Below are 17410 nucleotides of genomic sequence, written 5' to 3'. Positions count from 1 at the left end.
CAATACACACACACACACACACACACACACACGTGTACACACACACACACACACACACACACACACACACACACACACACACACACAACACATACTGTACACACACACACACAAACACACGCTGTATATACACACTCACACACACACACACACACAACACATACTGTACACACACACACACACAAACACACGCTGTATATACACACACACACACACACACACACACACACACGTACACATACTTACACACACACACACACACACACACACACACAGAACACATACTGTACACACACACACGCACACAAACACACGCTGTATATACACACTCACACACACACACACAGAACACACACACACACGTACACACACACACACACGTACACACACACACACACACACACGTACACACACACACACACACACACGTACACACACACACACACACACACACTACAATTCTTGATAAAATTGGTCTGAATATTCCAACATGTCCAATCTCACAAAAAAAAAAAAAAAAATATTAATAATAATAATAAAAAAGGAAAATTTTAAAATCGGATTTCTGGATCAAAAAGAAAAAAAAAAAAAGCTTTAGATTTTTCAGAACAACCGATCATGTTTATCGAATTGGTGTAAAATTAGATTTTTTTATATTATGGTATGTGGCCAGAAGTTCCCCACTGTGAGTACTGCCGGCGATTAGAGCTGGTTGGTTGAGACTGGTGGTTGGTTGACTTCCGGATATCCGGGACTCTTCCGTACATTTCATACCTGCCTTTGCATTGAAGCTTTATTTCACAGATAAACATTTTACTCCTGGGTAAGGATGCTCTTTCAGATTCTGCAAAATTGAAATTCGAATTTCCGTTCGGAATTCAGAAATCAGAAATCGTAATCCTGCAACTTGGTAATTTTAGCCCAGTGGCAGAGCTCACAGTTGGTGCTGGTTAACAGAGACTATTGTAATTCTAATAATATTCAAACAAAACTGTTAAATCAAACTGTCAAAAAGCCGCTGTAATTTCCTTTAAAATAAAAGGGGGGGGGGGGGGGGGGGGGAGTCAGGTGAGATACAGTGAGTAAACCATCTCCGAGCTTGCTGTGTTCTGAGGAGCTGTGTAACTGTGATAACATAATCTTCATAGCTGGAAGATGAGTTCATCTGATTTGGCCCTTATAAATGGCAGATCTGTCATCCAATAACATCACAGAGAAAACACTGACATTCCAAGATGAGTAGCCGCCAGCTCCTTCCGCCGTGTGTTTGCAGCTGCTAGTCAGTCTGCCTGGTAAGGGAACCCGTGACTGCCATGTACAATACAGCCCTGAGGGGCAGCTGTTCCCCTCGCGGCCTGTGCTGTCATCACCCATTGTGTACACTGCACTGTGATTCGATACGGAGCCACAGTCACATGCAAGACTTCAAGCAGCACATGACTGCGCCAACCAGATCCACAGCAAGAGAAGAGAAACAGGATTTACAGATCTTGTGAGGAACCATGGTGTAGAATAAAACCAATAAAATCCCGGCCCTGACACGGACAGGTCTTCACTCAGTAGCCAGGAACCGACCTCAAGCCAAATATGGCATCAAGTTATTGGAAAAAGCTCTCTTGGAAACACTTTACTGTCCAAATGTAGGGGACATTCCAAAACGACCATAGCTCGCAGTGTACCTGAGGCGGACTGACACAAAGGATGGATGCTTATCTACGAAGTGAGATGCCTCTGGATCCCTTAGCGGCTTCCCAAGTTCTCCTCCCCCCCACTGTTGCCGTGCATAGTCCCCCGGAACGAATTCGACAAGAGCTTGTCGGATAAGTTATCGTGGACGCGCTCTCCGCTGTATATGAGCATGTCTGTATAGCACAAGTATGGCTGCACCTGCGCAGTAAGCGTGGACGACAGCTTCATGCTATGGTGCAGTTGCAGAGGTACTTGGGCAGGTTCAGCACGGTCACCCTTGTGCCTGAAAAGGAGTGCAGTTGCCAAATTCCATAGGTTCCCGGGCAGCAGGGGCGGTGGTCTCAAAAAGACATAAGAAGACTCTTGAGGTCAGTTATACACCTAAAAGTAGCAGTTTAGCAACAGGGTCCTATGCATAGCGCCCTCGGGTAGTGAAGTACTCCCTGCTAGGCAGGAGTATGTTGCTGGGGTTCCTGTCGGTCCGTGCATGTATGTCGGGTCACACCACGCTCCCACTGTGCACAGTTACTGTGTCATTCCTTGACTTACATTACTACATAATCCGTGTGCTAGGCACTGATAATGCGGTAACATGCTGCAGCCTTTGCACCGATTTGGGTACTTCCGGTGCGCCACATCATGTGAACTGTGCAAGTTTCCATAGACTTGCATGGCCCTTGTGGTGATCTGCGGAAGAAAACACTACCGCAACCTGTCTAGTGTACAAGGGGCCTGACAGATCCTGAGGCTTCCATCTTTGTAGGAAAGTATCTATCTTTGCAAACATGCAGCTTGGGTTCTCTTAGGAATAAACTAGTTACAAGCTAAAACAAAACCCGTATGGTACAGTATGCAGACTGGGGATAATAGGCAAGTTCTGCTTATCAGTGTACACAGCGACTTAAAGACCCTCTGCCACTTCTGCACTCCTGGCAGTCTCCAGAACGTGAGCACATGCACAGCTTGCCGAATTGCGCAGGTGCTGTATGTAATTCACAGTACGGCTTCCGGGTCAAGGATGGCCCGATCTGGACTATTGGGAGGCAATCAGGGGAAAAAGATACCACAGATACCTTGTGCAGCAGATAAAAGTAAAAACTTTTAGGCAGCTGTCGCCTCAAATCAAATATAGCTTTATTGGCATGACCAAGAGTCAAACAGGCATTGCCAAAGCAGGAGGGGAACGGGGGACATGGAACAGGGTGGGGTAGGGGTAGAGTGGGATAGCAGTTCATGGACATCTTTAGGTCTACAGTTCATTTATGCTCCTCTCAGTCTGTGGAATGCTGTGACGTAGTGTGCAGCGATTGTCACTGTGGATTCTTCTTCTTGTAGAATGTAGAGTTTTCTCTCATCCTCTAATGTGTGAAAGTCTCAAAATAGTTCCATCAATTTCTTGAAGAAGGTTTCCCTGGTTGCAGTATATAATCCTTTAAAAACAAAATCTGAATGAAATGTCCAGTCACACAAATATAGGTAATTATACTGGAAAGACAGGAACATCATGAAACCGGCGCTTCCATTCCAGTCCTAACTGTTCGTCTGCAGATCACGGTCTATTTATACGCCATAATCACAGGTTCCCTTTGTGAACGTCTTCTGTAGATAAAACATTTCCGGAGTTGTAAACTTTCTGCAGATGTTACTATACAGGCCACAAGCCTGTCTTTCCTTACTTGGGAATAGCATGCCTCCCTAGCATGGGGAAGGGTATGGCTCAATGGGATGGGGGGGGATTAGGGGGTGGGTGAGATAGATAAAGAGTTGAGGATTCAGAAAGACTTAACTATGAATCAGCCTGACCTTCCTGACCCAGTAAAGCTAAACACAAACTCCCATTACATGGCACAGCTATGGATGCCTGCACAATGTTACAAAGTACAGATACCTGGGCACAGATCTCACATGCAAGCAGTTTAGCTGATCATTCTGGTGCTGCCATTTCTGGCTACACAGGAAAGTGTGGGAGGACTAAGGGCTCCCGATCCCAAAATGTGTGTAACTGTGCGCTGCGATTCAGTGGTGAATCGTAGTGCATGAATGGAAACAGACAGTGAGGAGTATGCCCTCTCGGATGTCCCTGCAATCGCGTTTCCAAAAGCATAGTTAAAATTGCGCATTTGGAAACAAGCCCTAAGGCCCGGTTCACATTAGCAAGATGAGCCGCAAGGATCCGCTGAGCGGATCCCGCCTCTGCTTCACCGGATCCGGATGGCTCAGTCCGTGGCCCGGTTCACATTAGTGAAAACGGATCTGATCAATGATTGATCGGATCAGTTTTCACTCGGCAATACATACCTAATCTTCATAGGCAGCCGGCGGTAGAGGCTTCCTCTTCTTCCGCTGTGACTACACAGCGAGTCATGTGACTAGTCACATGACGTGTCATGTAGTCAAATGACGCGGAAGAAGACGGAAGCCTCTACTGCCGGCTGCCTATGAAGATTAGGCATGTATAAACCCTCCCTAGCCCACCCGCCTGGCTGCTGCACCCTCCCCTCACGTCGCTAGATTCGCGTCGGCCCATGTCCACAACCCCTGTGGAACGGTCCGTTTCTTCACTAATGTGAGTAAATGTTCCATTTCCCATTGCCCCCAATGCTGCTGCATTTTTGTCCGGATCCGATCTGCTAAGCAGAACGGTCCGGAAAATTAGGGCCTGCAGCAATTTTTAGGTCCGGGGACCGGAACGTATACGTACCAACAGACGCATGTGAATGGATCTATAGGTTAACATTGGATCCATTCACATCCATTCTGTTTGTACAGTATATGTTCCGGTCTGGGAAAAAACGATAATGTGAACCGGGCCTTAAGCTGAATACTCACCTGAAGATGGATCGGGGGAACCTCACAGTGAGGCCACTGGAAGAAGTGTGTACCCCAATCCATCTTCTACCACATGAACACGCGACGTTACAGGACGGTACACAACAGGCGCAAACGAGAGATTAAACGATTGCGGTACTTTGCGCTGCAGTTTTAGAAGATCTTAAAGATCTGATCCGTCGTGATCACAAAACTTCTTTCTTATAATCCCCGACACAGATGTGCAGGTCTGGGTGAGCCGGCTATATTATACTGCATTATTGAGAGACATTGGCTGAAGGCATGTATGCCTGTACCATGTGGAGGTACTCAGCCACTTGCCTCATGGGCTATGGAGTTTGCTCTGTATTATATTGTATCTGGAAGTTGCCATCACTGATTGTTGGCTTGGTGCCATCTATGCAGCACGTTACAAATACAAATTCACAGTACAGTTCCACCCCTATTCAGATAACACTTTTAACAAACACAGCAAAAATGGGGCTTTATATGAACAAACATTCGTCTTTTTATTTCTTCATATCAAAAGTCTTCATAGTTGCGGACAGACAGGTAGACAAAATTTTCAGAACTCCAAATAACAACCAAACCGACTGCCTGACACGTGTTTCACGATCAAAGATCGCTTCCTCAGAGGCATACAGTATACATGTACATCACATGTGAGTCCGAATAAAAGCCACAGACCGCAATCTAGAAAGATATGAAGACCACACCAAATGGACACAGTCCGGAGATCACCACCGTAAGCGCTGATGCGGAAGTGACACTGAGGAATGCCTCTGAGGAAGCGATCTTTGATCGTGAAACACGTGTCAGGCAGTCGGTTTGGTTGTTATTTGGAGTTCTGAAAACTTTGTCTACCTGTGTGTCCGCAACTATGAAGACTTTTGATATGAAGAAATAAAAAGACGAATGTTTGTTCATATAAAGCCCCATTTTTGCTGTGTTGGTGCCATCTATGGCCTAATCACGCTGCTGCTTTGCTTGCTGAAGGAACGGTTGGATTCATGATATGCATGTATGCAACTAACATTGAAGCCTACGCACTGAACTTTTACTGTTGCTAACCAATAATCTGGTGCTGTTTGCGCTATGCTGCCTTACTGCTCTGCTTGCAGGAGGAACTTTTGATCTGTACATATGCAATTACTGTCCTAGTTTATGCATTGAACTTTTGGCCGCAAACTGCCTGCAGAAAGAACTTTAGATCCATATCCATGCAATCATTATTCCAGCCTACACATTGAACCTCTGGCCAAAAATTGCCGTTATTCAAATTTGTGATATTACCATCAACATATAGCTATGTACTAATCAGTCATATATACATCCTCTTTTTTTCTGTGGTTTTGTGTAGTTTCCCAGGCATTTTTCTATGCAATTGCAGCTTTTACAGTATGGTGTGTCTGTTATGGTGCAATTGGGCTGTGTGAGGAGGAGGAACGATACAGGGAGTGCAGAATTATTAGGCAAATGAGTATCTTGACCACATCATCCTCTTTATGCATGTTGTCTTACTCCAAGCTGTATAGGCTCGAAAGCCTGCTACCAATTAAGCATATTAGGTGATGTGCATCTCTGTTCTGAGAAGGGGTGTGGTCTAATGACATCAACACCCTATATCAGGTGTGCACAATTCTTAGGCAACTTCCTTTCCTTTGGCAAAATGGGTCAAAAGAAGGACTTGACAGGCTCAGAAAAGTCAAAAATAGTGAGATATCTTGCAAAGAGATGCAGCACTCTTAAAATTGCAAAGCTTCTGAAGCGTGATCATCGAACAATCAAGCGTTTCATTCAAAATAGTCAACAGGGTCGCAAGAAGCGTGTGGAAAAGCCAAGGCGCAAAATAACTGCCCATGAACTGAGAAAAGTCAAGTGTGCAGCTGCCAATATTTCAGAGCTGAAACATCACTGGTGTGCCCAAAAGCACAAGGTGTGCAATACTCAGAGACATGGCCACGGTAAGAAAGGCTGATAGACGACCACCACTGAACAAGACACACAAGCTGAAACGTCAAGACTGGGCCAAGAAATATCTCAAGACTGATTTTTCTAAGGTTTTATGGACTGATGAAATGAGAGTGAGTCTTGATGGGCCAGATGGATGGGCCCGTGGCTGGATTGGTAAAGGGCAGAGAGCTCCAGTCCGACTCAGACGCCAGCAAGGTGGAGGTGGAGTACTGGTTTGGGCTGGTATCATCAAAGATGAGCTTGTGGGGCCTTTTCGGGTTGAGGATGGAGTCAAGCTCAACTTCCAGTCCTACTGCCAGTTTCTGGAAGACACCTTCTTCAAGCAGTGGTACAGGAAGAAGTCTGCATCCTTCAAGAAAAACATGATTTTCATGCAGGACAATGCTCCATTACACGCGTCCAAGTACTCCACAGCGTGGCTGGCAAGAAAGGGTATAAAAGAAGAAAAACTAATGACATGGCCTCCTTGTTCACCTGATCTGAACCCCATTGAGAACCTGTGGTCCATCATAAAATGTGAGATTTACAAGGGGGGAAAACAGTACACCTCTCTGAACAGTGTCTGGGAGGCTTGATGGTGAACAGATCAAAACACTGACAGAATCCATGGATGGCATGCTTTTGAGTGTCCTTGCAAAGAAAAATGGCTATATTGGTCACGGATTTGTTTTTGTTTTGTTTTTGAATGTCAGAAATGTATATTTGTGAATGTTACGATGTTATATTGGTTTCACTGGTAAAAATAAATAATTGAAATGGATATATATTTGTTTTTTGTTAAGTTGCCTAATAAATTATGCACAGTAATAGTCAACTGCACACACAGATATCCCCCTAAAATAGCTAAAACTAAAAACAAACTAAAAACTACTTTCAAAAATATTCAGCTTTGATATTAATGAGTTTTTTGGGTTCATTGAGAACACGGTTGTTGTTCAATAATAAAATTATTCCTCAAAAATACAACTTGCCTAATAATTCTGCACTCCCTGTATAAGTGGTTGTGGGGAGGGTATCGGGGGATATGGTTGGGCAAATTTTAAAGGATTTCACTTTTTTGATAACATTCATACAGTTTTCATTAAAGGGGTTTTGTTGAAAATAAAAAGGACACTTACCTGGGGCTTCTACCAGCCCCCAGCAGCTGTAATGTCCCACACCGTCCTCCAATGATACGCCGTTCCCCGCCTGCGCAGTAAGCTCCCGATGACGTTCCTGGGAGCGAGCATTATTCGTCTTGTTAGACGCATATCAGACCGGGCCCGGCGGCGGAGATCCGAAGATCTTAGGAGGACGTCGCAGGACATGACAGCTGCAGGGGGCCAATAAAAGCCCCACTTAAGTGTCTGATTTTATTTACAAGGGGGGAACTATATAAATGCATACAGTGTGCATTTCTCGCTGTTTTCTTCTGTCCTGTGCAAGAGTTCAGGTCCACTTTAATTTGATTCAATTGGATTTACAGCAATTCCGAAGCGGTGAAACACAGAACGTTTATACCTTCAGATTTAGTGATACAGTAATAATGCAGGAGTTGTGAATGGACCCAATAATGGAGGGCAGACACTGCTGCTGACACCCATAACACAGCTCTGAGGATATGGACAGAGTAACCTAGCATAACCCTGGACATGAGATCATCGCCTGAGCATTTAGTGGTAAGCGCACTTATAATACTATTCTCTCAGTTACTCTTTGTTATGTGGTTTTATTTTGCTCTTCTAAATTGACCAGGATATACAATAGGTCACACGTTGCTTCTACTGGTACTAATGCTGTCTGTTCAGAGTGTGACTCCAGTGTTCTCCCCAGGCTGTTTTAGCCGGGTGCTCCACCCAGCTAGATTTGGTGACCACCCAGCTATCATCGGCTCAGCTCCTCACCTCCTCCTATGCTGTAAGCAGAGTTGCCCTGCATTTTCATCTCGCCCCACCCGGCTACTTTTTCATGCCACCCGGCTACTATTTAATGCCACCCGGCTGGAAACAAATTCTGGGGAGAACACTGGACTCCATATGTTGCTATAAGCTATAGAGGGTCTTTGCCATAACATTGTCTCTAGTCTATAAATCATGAGAACACACTGCTCTGATTTTGCTGTATAGCTTAGTTTTAGGTCTGCTTCTAATGCTGGGCATACATGGGTCGACCCGGCGGCTCGATTAGCCGCCGGATAGACTCCCGCCGCGTCCCCACCGCCGTCCAGATAGATTCCCGCTCGTCCCCGCGGGCGCTTCCTTATCTTCTGCTCGAGTCCCCGCTATTGGGGGAAACGTACCGTGTATCCCCAGCATAAGGGATCTTTCACATTAGAGCCCATTTCCTGCATTTTGACGCAAAGTCGAAACTTTGCGCTAACCAAGGTAAAATGAAAGTCCATAGACTTTCATTTTACCTTTCACACCCGACACTGCCTTGCGGTGCGTTGCTCTTTGACGCACCCGGGAGCTTTTAATCGTCCAGACACGGCATTTTCCCGTCGGGTTGAATTGCTACCGCCGCTGATTGCGTCGCACCGCAGCATCCCCACAACACGCCGCAGGCTATTCAACGTGTGCAGGAGAATGGCTCCTGCACAAGTTCTAGATGTGAAAGAGCCCTAAGGCCCCTTTCACATGGGAGGCGGAGCTGTGCGCCTGTCAAGTAGTTCCGCCTGCCAGGCTGCTGGCCACAAGCTCCTTTCAGATGCAATGTAGGATGCAAGCTCCTACCAGCCTCTAGGGTGTCTTAACTCTTCCTGTACTGGAAACCATATTAGACTTATGTCTCTGCTCCCAATGTTTAATTTCTTAGCTGTACTACACATACAAATCATTATATCATTTTTTTTTTCGCGTCAGTGTCTCTTTAAGGGAAGCCTAATTTTTGAGTTTAGGATTGTTTTCATTAGATATGACAAAGAATATGTTGATATATTTATAGAGCTGGCAAGGCCTGGACCAGAAATGACTTCAACCTCCTGTCCAAGACAGATTTCCTGAATGAATCAATGTTCACTTAGCCAGCCACACTAAAAATAATGGTTTAGACTGAGATCACTGGATTGAAAATAGATTTGAAAAATGTAGCCGATTTTCTTGCAGTGTAACGTAAGGATACAGAGTGTGTCATTATCATCCACTCTGATCAGGAACAGACCTGCTGCTGCTGTGACAAGGGTTCCTGTCTAATAGAATTGTAAATGAATCAGGCATTTAAGAGTCATATGCTGGATACACACCATGCGTTTCCGCGTCGAATGCGTCCGTCGATATGCGTCGATTCGATTTCCGAGCATTTCCGAACGCATTTCGATGATTTTTAGGTCGATTGCCAAGTATGGCAAATCGACCTAACGATCCATCGAAGCTTGAATCGGACATGTCGGAAATAATCGAATCGACGCGCATCGACGGACGCATCGAACGCGGAAACGCATGGTGTGTATCCAGCATTACAGTGACTGCAGAGGGGCGGGGCACATGCAACTTCAAAAGATGCCAATAGTCACATGATACTCAGAGGTTGGGTACTCACTACCACTGTGCTAAACTATTTAGGTGAAGTTCAAAAAAAATTAGAATATCCAGCAAATGTTCCTTTATTACAGTAATTCAACTTAAAAAGGTGAAACTAATATATAAAATAGGCTCGTTACATGCAAAGCAATTTATCGGTAACGGCAAAAATATCGGGACGAGCAACAAACATGACAAACCCCCCTAACCCCTCCGCCGCCCCCCCCCCCCCCCCCAACGATGACTTCCCTAATGTGTAATGTGTCTCCTGGTGCCCAGTGCACTATACATTACCTGTCCGCAGCCGCCGCTTGTCCTCCGCTGGCTCCTGGCGCACCCCTTGCTCCATACACATGGTCCATGTGGTTGCCGGAGTAAAGAGGCCCAAGTGTACAGCGGCAACCACATGGGGCAGGTGTATGGAGCAAGGAGTCCGTCTAGAGCCAGCGGAGGACAAGCGGCGGCTGCGGATAGGTAATGTATAGTACACAAGGGCACCGTGGGACACATTACGCATTAGGGGGACAGCATCAGGCTGGCAAGGTGGCGGATGCGGCATCACAAGGCTGAATCTGGATTAATTTCAGTATGAAATTCCTGCTGCAGGCACCTGCCCACACTGGCAAAAGTACCAAAACCTGGTTCAATGACCATGGGATTACTGTACTAGATTGGCCAGCAAACTCGTCTGAGCAGAGCCCAAATAGAGAATCCATGAGGCATTGTCAAGAGAAAGATGAGACTGAACAATGCTGAAGAGCTGAAGGCTGCTATGGAAGATCAGGATGCTTCAATAACACCTCAGCAGTGCCACAGGCTGATAGCATCCATGCCACGCCACATTGAGGCAGTAATTGATGCAAAGGGGGCCAAAACCAAGTACTGAGTACATATGCATGATTATATTTTTTCAAAGGTCCGACATTTTATAAATGTAAAATCTTGGTTTTATTGATTTCATCTAATATTCTATAATTTGGGGGTTTTCAAAAGCTGTAAGCCACAGGGATGTGCTCACGAATAGTGAGCTACTCGAATTTGTCGTTAAAATGAGGCTTAATTGCCTTAGGTGTGCGGCTGGGAGAAGAGGGGTTACTTTCCCAGAATTTCGCCGGCTTCTATGCGTATCACATCTTGCACGCGACTTATTGGACGCATTGCAAGACTCACTAGCGTCCACTTCCTCCTTCAAGCCAGCTTGACGCAGGAAGTGCTTGAAGGAGGAAGTGCTAGTGAGTCTTGCAACGCGTCCAATAGGCCGCGTGCAAGATGTGATACGCATAGAAGTCGTCGGAATTCTGGGAAAGTAACCCCTCGTCTCCCAGCTACACACCTGATGCAATCAAGCCTCATTTTAATGACGAATTTGAGTAGCTCACTACTTGTGAGCACATCCCTGGTAAGCCATAATCATCAAAATCAGGGCTTGAAATATCTCGCTTTGCATGTAATAAGTCTATTTTATATACCAGTACAGGTATTAGTTACACCTTTTAAGTTGAATTACTGAAAAATGAAATTTTGCACGATACTCTAATTTTTCAAACTTCACCTGTATAAACAGGAGAAACCGTTAGAAGGAAGAATAATCATTACTAATGAAAGACATTGCCCTGCACGACATGTTATGCCTGCAGGAGGAAAAAAAAATTCTGGATAAACCCAGATCTGCTGTGTATATATAAACATACATCCCACACACAGGAAAGGGAACTCTCCTCACCCCACCGCCATGCCGGCTATTCAGCAGCTGGCTGGCACTGTAGCAATTAGCCCTGACTGGTTTCACTGCACCTTCAATTACAGAGGCCACAATGACAGGATGCGTGTGTGACCTGGGTCTACGTGCTTACCTCAGCCTAATGCTTCACTTTCATGTGGACAGGTAATCCTCTTCAGAGAAAATAACCAGGAATAGCAGGCAGCCCTGACACTCCCAGGGGACAAGGCTGGGAACACTGTGGTGAATCGTTCAGGTTTCAGGCTGCAGAGAGGTCTGTGAAATGCCTCCTGCACAGATTCCCATCACGCTGACCAGTGCGGTGACTCAGGGCAACACTACCAGCCATGCTCAATGCCAGCTCTGCACTTTGGATTGTGATGTGAACTCAATAAAAATAATCAAAAGAGACATGAATTCCAAGGCTGGGTGGTCCATCCTTCCTTTTATTAAAGTCCAGCTCCAGGCAGAATGTTTCCTTAGTCTTGTGAAGGCCCCTTGGGGATTGTGGTGCGCCAATCAGGTTTTTTTTTCAACCTGCCTGGAAATTTAATTTTAAAGGTCGCCCATGCATACAAAATGAGCGATTCTCAACGTGTGGTCCGGAGACCTCTGTAGCGGATGAGTACGTGGCAGGTGGTCTTTTTAGTCCATGCTTGGCCGTAGGCAGTGAAGCCATCGCTAGACATGTGTGGAGTAAAGTGCTTGTTTCAGTAGCTTCCCTCAGGCCTACCAGAGATGAATACATGTAGTGAGCCTACAGGATGACATGACATAGAGCAGTAGAGGTATACTTACATAGTGCTGCAAGACACATCTAAAAATAGATCTGCCAAGTAAATCCTCTCATGCTATTCAAAAGGAAGTAAAAAGTTTCCTTGGAAGAGGACCCAACATGTTTTTGTAAGCAGTTTAGTAAGATATTATCCTCACAAGGCCATTACCCTGGTGAACGTATGACCCACAGGAGTCAGAGCTCTGCGAGGCAGCACTAATGGAGCATAAATCATATATACATCCCCCTATACTTCATTCCCGCACATTGCTTGTGTGTTCGGCCCACAAGCTCAATGCTGCATATTTTACTTGCCAAATTGTTTGTTGTGATGAATGAGTATCTCTTACCACTACAAACAATAAAGACATAAACAGACATAATTGCCTTGCCTGTTTATCCCACAAAAAATAAACGCGGCCGTTTGTGAAAAAAGATCTGTGAGAAAAATGAACTGGCGAAAGACGGACAGTCGTCGCAGATTTGCCTAAGACACGGTTTTATCAGCAGAAGCTGTGAGGCCAAATCCCCCAATTTTTATGGAGCCAGATACATTGAAAAACAATAATAGAAACACTGAAATGTTAGAAGCCAGACATGAATTCGAGGAAGGAGAAGGAAGAGGGATGGGAGGACGAAAACAGGAGGGCTGGCACACAATGGGCTGATGCACTGTGCCTTGGGTCCGAAGCCACCTTTGTGCTCACAGTAAACAGCTTTACTAATTGCAGCAGCAGAACGTAAAGCACCGGGCACCAGAGATGAATACTGCAGATTTATTCCAATAAGTACTTAATAGACTGATAAGGCAATGGGTAGTGACAAAAAGGCCTAAGGCTTTGTTCACATCTAAAATCAAAATCGCTGACGGCATCGGTTTTAGATTTTTTTTGTGTGACTTTTTAGCACTTACCTGCGCGCTACGAATTTTATATAAAGTGCATTTCTCAGCGCTTTTGCAGAGCGATTCTGTTTTTTCAGTTCCGGACGTCAGTCAGAGACTAAAGAAGCGGGCAAAAGCCTGTGAAACGGCTGTTAATCCTTTTTGTCACTGCCCATTGCCTTATCTGTCTGTGATGTACATATTGGAATAAATCTGAAGCATTCATTTCTGGTGACCGATGCGTTTCATTCTACAGCTGCGAGAAGAAAGAGGGGCTGGCACTCAATGTCGCTGGTATTGAGCGTAGCTCCAACGTGCTCACAGCAAACAACAAAGATCAATATCAATTTAGGAAAAAGGAAGGTACCAGGCACCGGAGTATTGCTGCCTACATGTTTAATCCAAAAGGATACATCATCAATACAAGCACAAGAGTTTGAGGGGTGGCCTGACAGCGTTTCACGAGTATAACCTGCTTCGTCAGAGGCCAATGACGAAGAGGGTATACCCGTGAAAAGGCTGTCAGGCCACCCCTCACACCCTTGTGCTTGTATTGATGTACCTTTTGGATTGAACACATAAGCAGCGAATTCTCTGGGGCCTGCCACCTTCCTTTCTACTAAATTGATAATTTTGAAGGTGCCTTGGCTACCTCGCTCCTGGAAATTGCCCAGCCTTTATCCAAGTAATGACATACTTTTCATCTACCATTGGTGCTGAGAGGAGACCAAGTACAGCTAACCCCATAAAAAAAAAAAAAAAAAAAGTGTTATTTCACAGGTGTCGAACGCCAGGCCTGGAGGGCCAGATCCATGCCAGTGTTTAGGATGGACTGAGAAAGAGAGGCATGTGTTCTACCTGATGGACCACACCTTTCCTGATATAGACCCATCAATGAATTTGAGCTGTACCAAAAATGTGTGAGGACCTCAGCCCTCGTAGGACCGGTTTGACATACCTGTGTTATGGAATCACATCTCTCAACAGTCCAGTCCTGCCACGCGGAGCGCAGAGCGGACACTGTGCTGCAACTGCAAATACTGTTGCTAGGTTTCTGTCACCATGACAACAGTTGAACATGAGATAAATAGGTGGGGGGGAAAATTCTGCATTTCTGCAATGTCTGCACATACTGCCACAATCCAGGGTGTTTGGCAATGCTTTTCTTCATCTCTATAGTAGCACGACACGTGCTGCCTGTCTCCGGGTGACAGAGCAGTGCTGGGACGGGTGACGCTGGTGTCACACTGAGTGACAGGTGAATGGAGAGTACTCACACATGAGGGAGTTAATAAGAGATAATCTGTCTGCCTTTGTGATCTGTGTGAAAGGACGCTAATGACTGCTTTCATGGCATTGCAAGATCCTCCTCACTTGCCATCATTGTGGCTTTGCTTTGTTGAGATCAGAGCTTTGTTAAGGTGGCCATAAACTGGTCGATTTGCCATCAGATTCGACCAACAGATAGATCCCTCTCTGATCGAATCTGATTAGAGAGGGATCTTATGGCTGCGTTTACTGCAAACAGATTGTGAATCGATTTCAGCATGAAACCGATCACAATCTGTGGTGGTGCTGCCGCCGCCCTCCCCCCTCCCGCATACATTACCTGCTCCGCCGGCGCGTGTCCCCGCTGTCTTCTTCTCCACTGTGGGCTCCAGGTTCCGGCTGGCTTCACTTCTTTCTGTCCGGGAAAGTTTAAACACTAGAGGGCGCTCTACTGTTTAAACTTCCTGCTGGGACAGGAAGAAGTGAAGTCAGCCGAACTCAGAGCCCAGCGCGGAGAAGGAGCAGCGGTGACTCGCCCCGGCGGAACAGGTAATGTATTGCCGCTGTATTGCGTCGGGCATTCGAACGCCGCTATCAACTCACTCCGACCCGCCGGCGATCGAGCAAAATCTTCTGCACGGACGGCTCGACGGGAATGATTGATTTCGGACGATTTCACAGCAGATTTGATCACAGTGATCAAATCTGCTGTATATCGGCGGGAAAATCGTTAGGTGTATGGGCCCCTTTAGAGATAAAATTGCATTTAATTATTTTACAAAAATCAAAGCTCAGTCTTATGAGCTGCTTCACATGAAGTAGTCAATGGCATGAGCCGGCCGCTCGGGTGCATCTTGTCTGACAATTTCACACATGTACAGATGTCCCCCGAGGTTTAGAGTCAGCGTGCCACATCTTTAAATGACAACAACCCCTGAGCCCACTGTTCTCCTCCTTACCCCGCCCAGTGAAACCTGCTTCATTATGCACAGTGACGTCGTCACTATTCCCATCACCACAGAAACATACACATCAGCTCGTGCAACACTGCGCCACCTGCAGGATCAAGCTTAAACCTGAGGGGTGACACTAGTCTAACATATGTACGTAGTAACGGTCACTGAGAGGACTGTGTATGAATTAGTGGCTGCGTGACTGAGCTCACTCTGCAGCACCAATGACAACTCTTAGGCCTGGTTCAAACTATACAAGCTGCCATGCGCATTGTGCTGTCACAACAGCCTCCTTTAATGTTATTTAACATTATTTATATTCTTTGTATTAGTATATTCCAGTCCCCCTGCAAGATTTAGTTATTTAGCATTTCCCAACTGTAACTCCCTGCTCAACAGCCTTGTCTAGATGTTTCTGCAACAGTTGAGTTCAGTTAGTGAGGAGATCCTGCTGTGCTTGTAGTCGCATCATATTTTTACCTATGAATATGCTCTAAAAAACATCTTTGTATGCTTTCAACGCAAGTAAAGATACTACAGATTATACTTGGAGTCATTATTTCATCGAGTAAACTGCCTGTGGAGGTTTCTAAATCAGTGTGGAGTTGTACTGCTATACAGACTGGGTCTTCTGGAGTATGCCTCACACATAAAGCGGGAATTCGAAACAGAACAGTAAAAATATGATATCTGCAAGAAGGTAATGGGATTTCCTGTCAACTCATCAGTAAAGGACTGATCTGCAATACAATAAAGGATTACCTAGCTACACATCAAACACAAATCTACAAAGAGTAAATAGACATTCAGCAAAAAAGTACAAGAATTGCCTGTTTGCCTTCCTACAGTGAATACAGTGAGTACAGACTGCTTCAGAAATTGTACATTTCTTCTGTTTGGGACTATCGCTATTAAGTTTAAAAAAAAAAAAAAAAAAAAAAAAAAATCACCCAGTGATAAGATTCATAAGCATCATATCTGCAGCCATAGAGCATGTCTATTTCTGCGCATTCTATTAACATGGAAGATGAATTAATTCTCGGTCAAGATGATTCAGATAAACATGTTGTACTACCTGAGAGACCAAGGCGGTCAATACATCTTTCTCTAAAGGCAAGAGAGAGGTATGAAGCAGAAAGTGAAGGAATGTTTCATAGTCTGTCTGAATTGTGGATAAAAACGCTGCAACACATATCTGATATTGAGAAGACTGGCAGTAATGGAGAGCAATTAAACAATGCACTTACAAGACTTAAGAAGACATATGAAAATTACAGGAAACTCTCTGAAAAATATTCTTCCTTTCTATCGCAAGTTAGTACAGAACAAGCGTCAAAAGAGTTGAATGACTTTACCACCGCTGATCAACAGAGACATGTTACGTTTATGGAAGCAAAGTTACAGTTAGAGAATAGGATAGCAAATTTGATCGAAACTACATCCTGTACCTCTATTTCTTCTAGACACTCAAAAAAACTGTCAGTGCAAGCAACCTCTCACAGATTTACTAGATCATGCAAATCGCTGCAGTCACTCTCCCAGAGGTCATCATTAAGCATTCAGTTAGTCAAAGCCCGTGCAGAAGCAGAGGCTGCGAAAGCACAATCTTATTGCTTTGAACAAGAATCGACTCTTAAAGCGGACGCAGCACGCAAACAGGCGGACGCAGCACGCAAACAGGCGGAAGCACAGGCAGAAGCAACACGTGTGCAGGCAGAAGCACAGGCAGAAGCAACACGTGTACAGGCAGAGACAGAGGCCCAGTTAGAACTTCTGCAAAAGAAAAGAGAAGAAGCAGCAGCTCTAGCAAGGTTAAAGGTC

The 17410-nt window shown here is 45.2% G+C and overlaps 1 protein-coding gene and 1 long non-coding RNA gene across 5 annotated transcripts in view; both read right to left on the bottom strand.

Moving 5' to 3' along the window:
* AFAP1 (actin filament associated protein 1) overlaps window positions 1-17410 on the bottom strand; it is a 207973-nt gene that overhangs the window by 168717 nt on the left and 21846 nt on the right. The gene's annotated exons all lie outside the window — the stretch shown is intronic.
* On the bottom strand, window positions 12127-15690 carry LOC137563850 (uncharacterized). Its single transcript, XR_011030450.1, has 2 exons — window positions 15596-15690; window positions 12127-12438 (listed from the first exon to the last, which is right to left on the bottom strand). It is a non-coding gene; the product is annotated as an uncharacterized lncRNA (long non-coding RNA).

The sequence above is a fragment of the Hyperolius riggenbachi genome, chromosome 1, assembly GCF_040937935.1.
Source record: "Hyperolius riggenbachi isolate aHypRig1 chromosome 1, aHypRig1.pri, whole genome shotgun sequence".
NCBI lineage: Eukaryota > Metazoa > Chordata > Amphibia > Anura > Hyperoliidae > Hyperolius > Hyperolius riggenbachi.
This window is presented reverse-complemented; position numbering and strand designations above follow the sequence as displayed.